This window comes from Tursiops truncatus, chromosome 3 (genome assembly GCF_011762595.2).
Source record: "Tursiops truncatus isolate mTurTru1 chromosome 3, mTurTru1.mat.Y, whole genome shotgun sequence".
NCBI classification, from domain to species: Eukaryota; Metazoa; Chordata; class Mammalia; order Artiodactyla; family Delphinidae; genus Tursiops; species Tursiops truncatus.
In genome coordinates, this window is record NC_047036.1 from 114830934 (window position 1) to 114843265 (window position 12332).

Sequence of the window (12332 nt, forward strand, 5' to 3'; positions counted from 1 at the left end):
TTGGAAACAACAGGGAGCTTAACTGGTAATATCTGAATTACTTTACTTGCTCCTCAAGTTCAACTTGAAGGTATTGATAAATGCCCAGAGTCTAACATCCAAAGAATATATTTAATGTTACTTTGTGTCCAAACTCTGTCACTAGATCAAACTAAGAGTATTTATTCTTTTCACTTGTTCAGAAAACAACTCAGACAAATATGGAGTGAGGTATTTGTAAAAAAGAACCAAAAGAATAAAAGTGTTTTAGATGGTGGGCAGGACAAGCATGTGACAAAGGTGTGCACAAAGGTGGTTGTAGGAGGCAGAAGAACAATGTCTCAAAGGTGTCTACACTCTACTCCCTGGAACCTGTGAATATGTTAGGTTACACGGCAGAGAGGAATAAAGGGTGCTAATCAACTAACCCAGAGACGTGGAGGTTATCCTGGATTATCTGGGTGGGCCCAGTGTAATCACAGGGTCTTTATAAATGGAAGAGGAAGGCAGAAGAGACAGATTGGAATGATTAAATGTGGGACTGACTCAACCCACCATTGCTGCCTTTGAGGAGGGAAGGGGCCCTCGAGCCAAGAATGTGGGCAGCTTCTAGAAGCTGAGAAAGGCAAAGAAAATAATTCTCCTCTAGAGGCCCCTAGGTTTTCCCCTAGAGCCATGATTTTAACTCAGCGAGACCCAAGTCAGACTTCTGACCCACAGAACTGTAAGATAGTGGTTGGTTGTTTTTGTTTTTGTTTTTATAAGAAAACTTTTTATTTCATAATAATTTTAGATTTACATAAAAAGTTGCAAAGACTGAACAGAGAGTTCCCAGCTCCCCTTATGCTAGTAATTAATGCCCTTTTAAAATATATATATACTTTAAAGCAGTTTTAGGTTCACAGCAAAACTGAGTGGAAGGTGCAGAGGCATCCCATATACCCGCTGCCCTCACATATGAATTGTGTCGTTTTAAGCTACTAAGTTCGTAGCAATTTGTTAGAGCAATACTCAAAAATGAATACAATGGCGAATGGCATTTTTAGGAGAAAAAGAAGAGAGGTAGACAATTTAGGGATACATACACATATGGTAAAATGATAAAGAAAAATAAGAGAACAATTAATCCAAAATTCAGTGTAATTGTTCCTTCTAGTAGAGGGTACGGAGCACATAGGTGGAATGCCCCCCAGGAACAGGGCTGCAGAAGGCTGTAAGTAGCCTCTTTGGGAAAGAGAAAAAGGATCATTCTCTGTGGGCCAACAGCCTAGCAGCAGCCAAGAGCTTTTGTACCCAAGGGAAAGGCCCCCATCCTCCAGGAGGAAATCTACCCCACCTTGGCAAAAACCTTTGTGCAGTGCTCAGTTTGTACCACAGTGCTGGCAGCCCTACCATGGACCTTCCAAAGTTTTATAATATTCTACTTCTCAATCTGGGTGAAGGGTACATGGGATTTGCTTTTCATAATTACTCTTCAAATTGTTTTTATATTTATATATTATATATTTGTTATACACTCTCTTTTATATAGATGTTGTTTGCAGTTTTTTAAATGTTAAAATATTTAGCCATGTAATGAAATGTAGTACAATCACACCCTGTGCAGACCTTTGCCAGTACTTTGGTGCCATTCCTCCTCTGTGTACAATCTAAAATCAGGGAGTTCTGAAGGATATTAGAGTGATGCTTTTCTTAACCCCGAGTACCTCTTTTCAGAGTTGGGGCAACTTACTGATGAGCAGGAAAACAGGATTCCCTTTCTTTCAGTTCCTATCCCTATCTTAAATAAGAGGTTTTATCTGTTTTCTCACTCAGGTATTTCACACAGTGGTAGGAACTAAATGTGCAACCACAGAGAAATTGGTGGGCACCTGTAATCCAAGAAAGCTCCCTAAGACCTGAAGAGAAATTTCATCATTCAGGATCTGGCATGTCTGATAAAATCTGACACGCTGACCTGTGAGGAAGCAGAGAGACAGATGAACTTGGAAGGTTCTCTGCCAGCCCAGGAGTCTTGGATTCTGAGGTGCTGTAATTATGAGGTTGCCTTGACTCTTCCAAAGAGTCCAAGACCTTTCTTTGTTTCTTTTCTTTCTTTCTTTCTTCCTTCCTTCCTTCCTTCCTTTCTTCCTTCCTTTCTTTCTTTCTTTTCTTTTTTTTTAAACAGAGCACCTTGTGTAGGACAGAAGATTCCTGAAACACCTCTCCTCACTCCCATGCAGTCCTGCTGTCTTCAGAAGGGGTCACTTGGGTTCAATGGTCCAACAATCCAAACCCCAAACCATAAAGAGGAAGTTTTGCTTCTTAAATACAAGCTCTGCCCACCCTTCCAGATCTAAGAAGTGCTTGGCTGTACCCAACTATAAACTTGGCACTAAACAAGTACTCACCATGGGGCTGAGGGATGGTCTAACTCACACCACCACCATTTTTTAAAATTGTTTTTTCAAATAAAAAATAATAGTTGTTGGGAAAATTCAAAACATTTAGAAGAGTAAAGAATAAAAAGTAAAAATTTCTCTTTATCCCTTAATCTTACTCCATTCCCTAAAAGTAATCCTATGAAGTATATCCTCCCAGACCTCTTTTTATACATTTATAAAATGCACACACTCAGTTATCTTTCTTAACATAAATAGGATCATACTATAATGTTCTATAATATATTGTTCCAGTTCTCTCTATTAAAAACAATAGTTCAATAATTGTATACTCATGTGTATATTTATATATAACAGATACCTAGAAACAAAATTGCTGAGTTAAAGAGCAATGCAGGGGCTTCCCTGGTGGCTCAGTGGTTGAGAATCCGCCTGCCAATGCAGGGGATGCGGGTTCGAGCCCTGGTCCGGGAGGATCCCACATGCCGCGGAACAACTGGGCCCGTGTGCCACAACTACTGAGCCTGCGCTCTGGAGCCCGTGAGCCACAACAACCGAGCCCACGTGCCACAGCTACTGAGGCCCGCGCGCCTGGAGCCCGTGCTCCGCAGCAGGAGATGCCACCGCAGTGAGAAGCCTGCGCACAGCAATGAAGAGTAGCCCCTGCTCGCCACAACTAGAGAAAGCCTGCGCAGCAACGAAGACCCAACACGGCCAAAAATAAATAAAATAAATTTTTAAAAAAAGAGCAATGCATTTAAAATTTGATAGATATTACCAAAACTACCTCAGAAGAGGCTTTATGAACAGTATAGGAGAATGCCCATTTGCTTAAACTTTCACCAATGGATATTATGTATATTTTTATGTTTGTCAATTTGATGAGCAAAAACAGTGGTACAAGTGAGGTTGAGTATACGCTTCCTGGCCAGTTATATTTCTTAGTGAGTGAATTACCTATCCATTTCCCTTGCCTATTTTTCTGCTTGCAGCTTCCTCATTTTGATCATAAGAGTAGCCACAATATATTGAGCACTTGGCTATGTGCCAGCCACTGCACTCGGTGCTTTAAAATAATTCTTTTCTTGAAACAACCCATTTTACAGGTGAGAAATATAAAAAACATGGAGAGGAAATTCAAACACTGGTCTTTTTTACTGGTCTCTTCTACTCTAAAGGCTGCACTTTCTCCACTATATCACTACACCAAAAAGCCTCATTTTACTGAAACAGAAACCCCAAAGGGAAGAAACCCACCCAAACACTCACAGTCTTGTAGCTAGGATGTCCACCTCAATCCGGATCACTGGTGGCCTTTTTTCTGGTCTTCCCAGAAAACTAAGTTGAAAACTGCCAAAAGGCTGTTCAAGCAAACATATTAGACTCCAGTGGCCTGTTATCTGTGTCCTTCAAGATAAAGAACCCACAGAACAAGGGTGGAAGATAAGTAAAATAGAAACACCAAGAAACATGGAGACTTTAGCCCCATTCCAACCATATCACAGTCAAAGCAGAGAGCTGATGACCCTACAAGTCAGTCCTGGTATGGGTTTCAGTCACATCCCATGCCAAAATGTTTTTTAAAACTCTGAAGCTGGACGAACTATTAATCACAAGCATGAGTAGCAGATAGTTTGAGGTTCTGCTCTTTATAAAATCAAGATGTTTGTTTTATAATCCTTTTATCAGATAACCCAGAATGAAAAGTGTTCCTAAGACTTTCGCCCTTTTTTTTCTCAGATGTGATTAACGTAATGAGAACTACTACAGGAAATATGATTTTCTGATATTATTGTTCATACTGATCATAAACTTCTAAAGAAAAAGAGGATGGGACAAATTAAGTCTAAGAAATTTCCAAAATCCCTTCCTTCAAGATCATTAACTAGGGCTTCCCTGGTGGTGCAGTGGTTGAGAGTCCGCCTGCCGATGCAGGGGACACAGGTTCGTGCCCCAGTCCAGGAAGATCCCACATGCCGCAGAGCGGCTGGGCCCGTGAGCCATGGCCGCTGAGCCTGCGCGTCCGGAGCCTGTGCTCCGCAACGGGAGAGGCCACAACAATGAGAGGCCCACGTACCGCCAAAAAAAAAAAAAAAAAAAAATCATTAACTAAATGTCTATCTAATGAATTGATAACAGTTTTAAACTGGATACATGGAGATGCATTAAACCATTCTTTCTACCTTTGTGTAACTAAAATTTTCCAATAATAAAAAATTAAAAAAAAAAAGACCTATGTGTCAGAGACTGGGCTGGGCACTGAAGGTTTAGCAATGAGTAGAACATAGTTCCTATTCTTCTGAGGAGCAGTAATCCCTTCCATTACCATGTTAACGTGTTACGTGTTACAAAGCACTTTCACATGTATTCGCTGATTTATCCTGTAAACATACTATAGTTGCAAATTCAACGTGGAAGCCTCCTACTTTTTATACTTCTTTTTCTTCCTGGTCTTTGTTCTCTGCGATAAGAGGGCCAGATCTCTAACAGGTTGGATAGTGGTTGGGGGTGGGAGAGGTGAGTGAGATAAGGAAAAGACCTTTATCCTATGGTTAAGGACCTGGGTGGAGTTAGTTTCAGGATGCTTCAGACAATATTATCAGAATCTTAAATGCCATCTCCACCCTTTTAAATACTTAGGGTGAGCCTTTCACTCACAAAATCTTTCCTTGAATTCAGGTTGATACTCCTATTTGAAGACTATTAAAATGGGTCACAGAAAAAGAGCTACTCTCCCAGGATTAGATAACAAAATGGAGTAAAATTTCATTCCCTTTGACTCCAAGAATCTCATTCCGTGAAGCTCAACCACGAAGGGCAGAGGACTGATGCTTACAACTAAATTATGTTTAAAATCAGATTGATTACCTGCTCCACAGAGCTCCCCAAGTAACGCATTTACCTTTGGAATGCTGTCACCCTCAGCTCTCAGAGTCCACAGAATGTGTTCCAGTTCAATTCTCTTTTAGAAGTTTCTCCCCACTAATTTTCCTCCATGTGGTTGTAGCATTCTATACATGTGTACAAATGTCTCCTTCTTTAACCAGTTAGCCCTGAAAAACTTCAGAGAGTTCAGCCATACTGGGTATACCCTCTTGCTTTTTTGTTGTCTAATTCTTAAGTGTATGAAAAGGAGCACAAATTTATGCACAAAGACTAGCCTGGTTGTCAGAGACAAGCACTCACCTATGATCCCTACTGCATCCACAATTACTTCATCCTGTAGCCTCAGTTTCCCTATTTGCACACAGCCTAGAATCAGATGCTTCTTCCCTCCTTCCCAGGAAGTTTAGACAAATTTTGATACCAAAGCAGAGCCAAGGGCTCTCCAAGCTCTTCCAGAGACACAGGTAGACAATTGTTTCCTTGTAAAAAGATCTACACCAGCTACTATAATGCAGACAACACAATTTCCCAGAACGGAGGTAGACAGAGTAAAAGGCAACACAAAGAGATGAGATGGCTGGAAAGAAGCCCCAGTTCCCCTAATCTCATCCCTCCAGCTTTGTGCGGGAGCTATAGAGGCAATCAGCCTGACTCACAGACAGCACTACTGTTCCCAGGCCAAAGAGCATTAAGAAGTGAAGCACTGCTGGGCCCCATAGTCGGGGCGTGACAAGCATTATGGGATATATATGTCCCAGGACTGGCTGGCTTTTCTCTCAGCTCCTCATAGTCTAGCATCATCCTCATCTCACTCATGTTCTCATTGCTGAGAAAGGGCCAGACTAGAAGACACCCCTGCGGCCCCAGGTAGAAGAGCTGGCTCAAGTTGCAGGATATCTAATTGCTTGAGAAGGGGAACCTGAGATTTTCCCCAGTGGCTCTAAGCATTTCTGTAAGCAACGCCTGTTTTCAGCAACTCCCTGCACCAGCCATGCTACAGAAAGATTTAGTGGAGCTGAGTGAATGGCCAGAGAGAAAAGCTGGCATTATCCCTAAAACAAGCCCACTTCACTTCTCAGCCTCTGGGAGAACACCAAGTAAGGAGAAGAGCAACCAACCAATCAAGTGTGGGATGAAAGCATTACCTCATCAGGGTGAGCTCCCATTAGCTGAAATTACTTCGGATAAAGCTTTCATGGGAGTAAATGAACCCTTGTCAGGAACTCACACCCCACCCAGGGACCATTTTCCTCCCCTATTGCTTCTTATTTTTAAATTAAGAAAAGGGGTGGATGGGGAACAACAGACCATTCCCTAACATTTTTCATAAGCATACATGGTCATGAGAAGGTTTAGATCTTCTCTCCCCCAAAATTATTATTCAGTGCCTTTTGGACAAAAAAAGGGGGCCACCTGCAACAGATTGGTAAGGGAAGTTGGAGAGGAGGAGGCAAAAAGGGTGAATTATCAGTCATGTTCTGGACCTGCAGTGGAACTGTCAGAGGGACAAAGAAACAAAAAGAATAATAAAAATCAAAACACATTGGAGCAGATGGCAAGACACTGACTTGTTTTTGCAACTTAAAGTTATCCTCATAGCTACAGCTTCTGTTTTTAATGAAAACTGCCAAAAGTTATCCTGGTTTTTTTTAAAGCAAATAAATATAAGCAGCAAATTTCTAGTTTGTGACTTAAATCCAGTAATGAATAAAGCTCTCAGTAAACCTGTCTTCCTGCTATCAAAACCCCATATCTGACAGAACCAAGAACAAAAGTTTGTTTTATGTGTGCTTCAGAAACTGTTTGCATTTAGTGATTAAAGGAAAAGGAAGGCACATCTCCTAAGATAGACTTGTTTCTATCACACAGAAGTTAGCTGTCTAGGCGGCTTCCCCGGTGGCTCAGTAGTTAAGAATCCTCCGGCCAATGCAGGGGACACGGGTTCAAGCCCTGGTCCAGGAAGATCCCACATGCCGCGGAGCAACTAAGCCCGTGTGCCACAACTACTGAGCCTGTGCTCTAGAGCCTGCAAGCCACAACTACTGAGCCCACGTGCCACAACTACTGAAGCCTGCGCACCTAGAGCCCGTGCTCCACAACAAGACAAGCCACCGCAATGAGAAGCCCATGCACCACACCGAAGACCCGATGCAGCCAAAAATAAATAAATAAAATAAATATAATTTTTTTTAATTTTTGAAAAAAAAAGAAGTTAGCTGTCACCTAAGAACTGATTTGCAAAAAAAGGCATGAAAACAAGTCTAATTTCAAATATAGAGAGTTGACTATTTGAGAAGGGAGTTCTGTTCCCATATTAGAGGCAGAGGCTATTTGGGAACATAATTATATCTTTTATTCTAAATTGATTTAAACTTAAAATTGACAGAATATAGGGAGCAGATTTGTTGTGGTTTGTTGTTGCTTTCCAAAGGGCTTTAAAACAGCTATTTTAAAAAAAACAGCTATTTTTTAGTGAAGTAGTCTAAACCAAAGAGTAGTTTACTATTGCTACAATGTAATTCACATTCAAGATTCCTTCTGCTTTGTAGCCAGGCCTACTCTGAGCCCAGCCCAGACTGCAATCATCAGGTTCCAAACGTGTTGGAATCTGTGGCAAAGTCTTCAAACTGGAACTCTACAGCAGCAATTTAACCATGTTTAAAGACCAAAATTCTCTGGAGAGAATGGATTCTGACTTGGGGATATCCTTGGGGATAAATTATGCAGGGTATAGGCCATGAGGAGGACCCAAAAGAACACTGAAAAAATGATTATTCACTTTGGTAGTCATGTCCCAGGTGCCTTGTAAAACCTTTTATCTTTGACACCTTCACTCATTCAGCTGACCTTTATTCAGTGCCTCCTACGTGCTGTTATTATAAAGGTGTGTCAGACTCCTCTTGATTCAAGTTTGGCTCCCACCACCACCAGAAATAAACTATAAAAGATAGCTCAGTGTTCCCTTATACAAGCTTCCTTAATAGTTTTTACCATCTACTGAGCACCTACTGTGTGCCAAATACCTTTCCATATGTCAGAGGTTCCCAAACTTTCTCTTTTCTCAGAGCCCACCGTGTCTCAGCAAGTTTTCCACCATTCCCTTAAGCCAAAAGAAATACCTAACAGCTCCATTTATTAAATAATTTGATCGAAACAAGAAGCATTTATATACTAAGGATTTAGTAGTTGTTTGAAAAAAATGATACATGTAAATTGAAAGGAAACTATTATTTCTATTTTATTCTTAAATAATCACAATTACTTATTAATGAGATGTGTGCACCTATTTCACACTGCTCAACTTCTTAATCACATTGGACACCACCACCGTTACTTAGTGTCCCATGTTGATTTTTACATGGTACTTGCTTTTTATCACACTGAAAACCCAGCTTTGTGAAGATACAAACATAAGGCATGACAGAAGGTAGCACAATCTAATTTTGAAACTCTTAACTACCTCTGGTACCCAATGTACATCACTGTGTTTCCCTCAAATTTTTGAAATATCCAACTGTGGTAACCATGTGAGTTCACCGCAGAGCCTTAGGGTGCCTCAACACACAGTTTGGGAACCATGGACATATGCCGTTTCATTTTATCTTCACAACATTTCTGCATTGCAGGTACTACTCCAAGTTTTAGATGTGGGAGTTGAGGCTGAGGACAGTTAAATAATTTACAAAGTTCACATAACTAGTAGGTGGTAGCACTGGGATCTAGGTCTGCCTGACTTAAAACACACATGCTCTTCCTGTTAGCCATGCTGCCTTTCTCCTCTCTCACTAGCTTTGCAGGATATTAGAATTACAGACTTTCAGAGCTGGAAGGATCTCAGGGATGACCTAGTCCCAGAACTCTGGTTTTACAGATGACCAAGACACACACTGCGTAAAGGCAGAGCTGGAGCCCAGGCCCCCAGACTCCTGGTCTAGAGTTCTTTCCATTGCATCAGGCTGATTCCCTAATAGATGAGTGTAAGAGGAGGGAAAAAGTGTCCCCAAGACATATCTGCCCCATAAGAGGTTTCCATGTTGGGGTTCACGTTTGGTCAGAGGCAAAGGATGTGCCCTTCAAAGATCAGAGGCTGCTGTTGGGAAAGCAGAAGGTAACTCTTCCCAACCTACTGCCCACTTGACAGCTATAGAAGAAGCAGGGGAAATAGAAAATATCTTAATTTTCTCTCTGCTAGTGATATGTTTTCAGAACAGGAAGCTCTGGATTCAATTTTTTTGTCACTGCAAACATAAAACTATTTCCAGGCCAAATATTAATCCTCCCCCCTTTTGCATGCTCTTCTGGAATATGTCTCACACCCTCCTTCTCTAGAAACCAAAAACTGAAAGTACTTGCTCAGGAGTGGATGGCAGGGTCAGAATGATGATGATGATGATGATGATGATGATGATGATGATGATATTCAACTAACACTCACTGGACTTGTACTATGTGCTCCAGGCCAGTCACTGTGTTGAGAGCTTTACACTTATTATTTATTTTCTTATAATATTTTAAAATAAGTTATTTTAAAATATAATATATAGGGCTTCCCTGGTGGCGCAGTGGTTGAGAGTCCGCCTGCCGATGCAGGGGACACGGGTTCGTGCCCCGGTCTGGGAAGATCCCACATGCCGCGGAGCGGCTGGGCCCGTGAGCCATGACCGCTGAACCTCAGCGTCCGGAGCCTGTGCTCCGCAACGGGAGAGGCCACAACAGTGAGAGGCCCGCGCACCGCAAAAATAATAATAATAATAAAATATAATATAATATATACATAGTAAATGGCATAGGGCTTCCCCAGTGGTGCAGTGGTTAAGAATCCACCTGCCAATGCAGGGGACACAGGTTCGAGCCCTGGTCCAGGAAGATCCCACATGCCACAGAGCAACTAAGCCCATGCGCCACAACTACTGAGCCTGCGTTCTAGAGCCCGCGAGCCACAACTACTGAAGCCCGCGCACCTAGAGCCCGTGCTCTGCAACAAGAGAAGCCACCGCAATGAGAACCCCGCGCACTGCAGCGAAGAGTAGCCCCCGTTCACCACAACTGGAGAAAGCCTGCGTGTAGCAACAAAGACCCAATGCAGCCAAAAATATATAAATAAAACAAATTAATTTATTTTAAAAAAAGAAAATGGCATAAAGCATATATATAAAGTATATATGTATATGTGTCTGTAGTTATACGAATAATTATAAAGCAAATACCCATGTAACCATCACCCAGATCAAAAAATGAAACATTGCCACCTCGGAAGCTCCTCCCCTAGTCACAGCCCTCACTTTCCTTTTTAGAGGTGAACTATATCTTGACTTTTATAATCATCATTTCTTCATTTTTCTTTACAAATTTACCAACTGTTGACAGAGCCATAAATAAAATGTGTTTTCGACCATTAACAGCTTCCCTCCAGGGCCCTGCCTCCCACTCCAGGCTCCCCTGTTTTCTCTAGGCTGTGGCTCAGCGTTTCTACTTAGACTGCCCTGCACGTCTTCTTGGAAGATCCTCTACTTCCTGAATCACTTATTCAATTCCTCCTTCTTAAGGAACAGTGCATGGGAAGTCAAAATCAAAACTGCATGTCTGAAATGTCTTTGTTGTATCCTCAAATTTGATAGATAGGTTGGCTCAGAATTGAATTCTAGTTTAGAAATTGATTTCTATGAAATGTTTGAAGGCACTCCTCCACTGCCTTTTCTAATGGTGCTTTTGAGACTTCTGATGTCATTCTTATTCCTGTCCCTTTGTGGATGCCCTGTGTTTCCCATTGGGAAGCTTTCAGGATCTTTTCTTTATGCCTGGTTCTGGAGTTTGGGAGTGACAGATGCTGTGCAGCACCAACCAGATGCCCCTTCAGGAATGCAGTTACTCCCCCAACTTCTGGGAATGCTGCCATGACCCTCGGTTGTCAGCCCTCTTTGGAGAATGCCTTGGCTGAAGGTAACTTCCAGGACCAGCCTGTATAGAATAACTGACAACACGGTCAGGGGAGGGGTGAAGGCCCAGCTTCCCCACCTCAGCTGGCAACAATTCTGCACACACATCCCAGCTCTAGAGCTCCCCATGAGAGGTCAGCTGAGGTCTTCACTGGGCCGGCACCACTGCCCAACTTCTTCCTCTGCCCTTTCCTTCCCCTTCCTTCCACATGTGTTGATCCCAAGAGCACTCTCCTAAGTGTCCTGCCTGCTACCCTTCATCAGAGAGTTTCTTCCCAGAGAACCCAACTTGCAACTACAACATGTCTTGCTGTGGGTCTTGTTTGCATTCATCATGTTGAACAAATCTGTAGGCCCCATATTCTTGCTAACATTTACCTCCACTATGAGTATGTTGGCATACCCATTTTAGAGATGCACAAACTCAGACTACGGAAGTGAAAAAATTTGCAGAACAAGGTCACAGGTAGTAACAGGTAGTACAATAGGTAGGAAGTAGCAGAAATGGGATTTGAAACCAGGTTTGTCTTAGTGCAAAACCAGTGCAGTGTTCATTTCTGGAGTGACTGTGGGAGTTTGGGCTACACACACCGAGTCCCAAGCTTGTTGAAGAGAAAAGAGGAGCAGGCAGAAGCCAGGAACACAGCATGAACATAGTTACCTTTATTCTTTCAGTACAAGTCACTTTGTTCCCATGGGAGAAAGCCGATTCTGCCTGCTGCAATGGACATTGTGCCTTCAGCTACCATGGCATCCATTCAGATGAAAGCTTAGTGTCTCTACATAAGCAGCTCTGATAAATGTTGGGACAGGAGCACATGTAAGAAAGATAAAATGAAGTCGGGAAACAGAGGTTCTGCCTAGTGTGTTTCTCTTACGACAAATATTTGGTATTTAATTTTATTGCCATCAAAGCTCATGTGACATTGGGAAGATTCCTTCTCTCTGGGCCTCAGTTTTCCTTTGTATAAATTAAAGGTTTACAACAGATAAATCCCATGGACTTTAAAAACTTCATGAATAAACCACAAATTGAATACCTATTACCAAGACATATACTTTCATTCAACAAATATTTATTGAATGCTTGTTACGAGCCAGGCACAGTTCTAGGCACACATAGAACACACAGTTCTAGGGATATATAAGT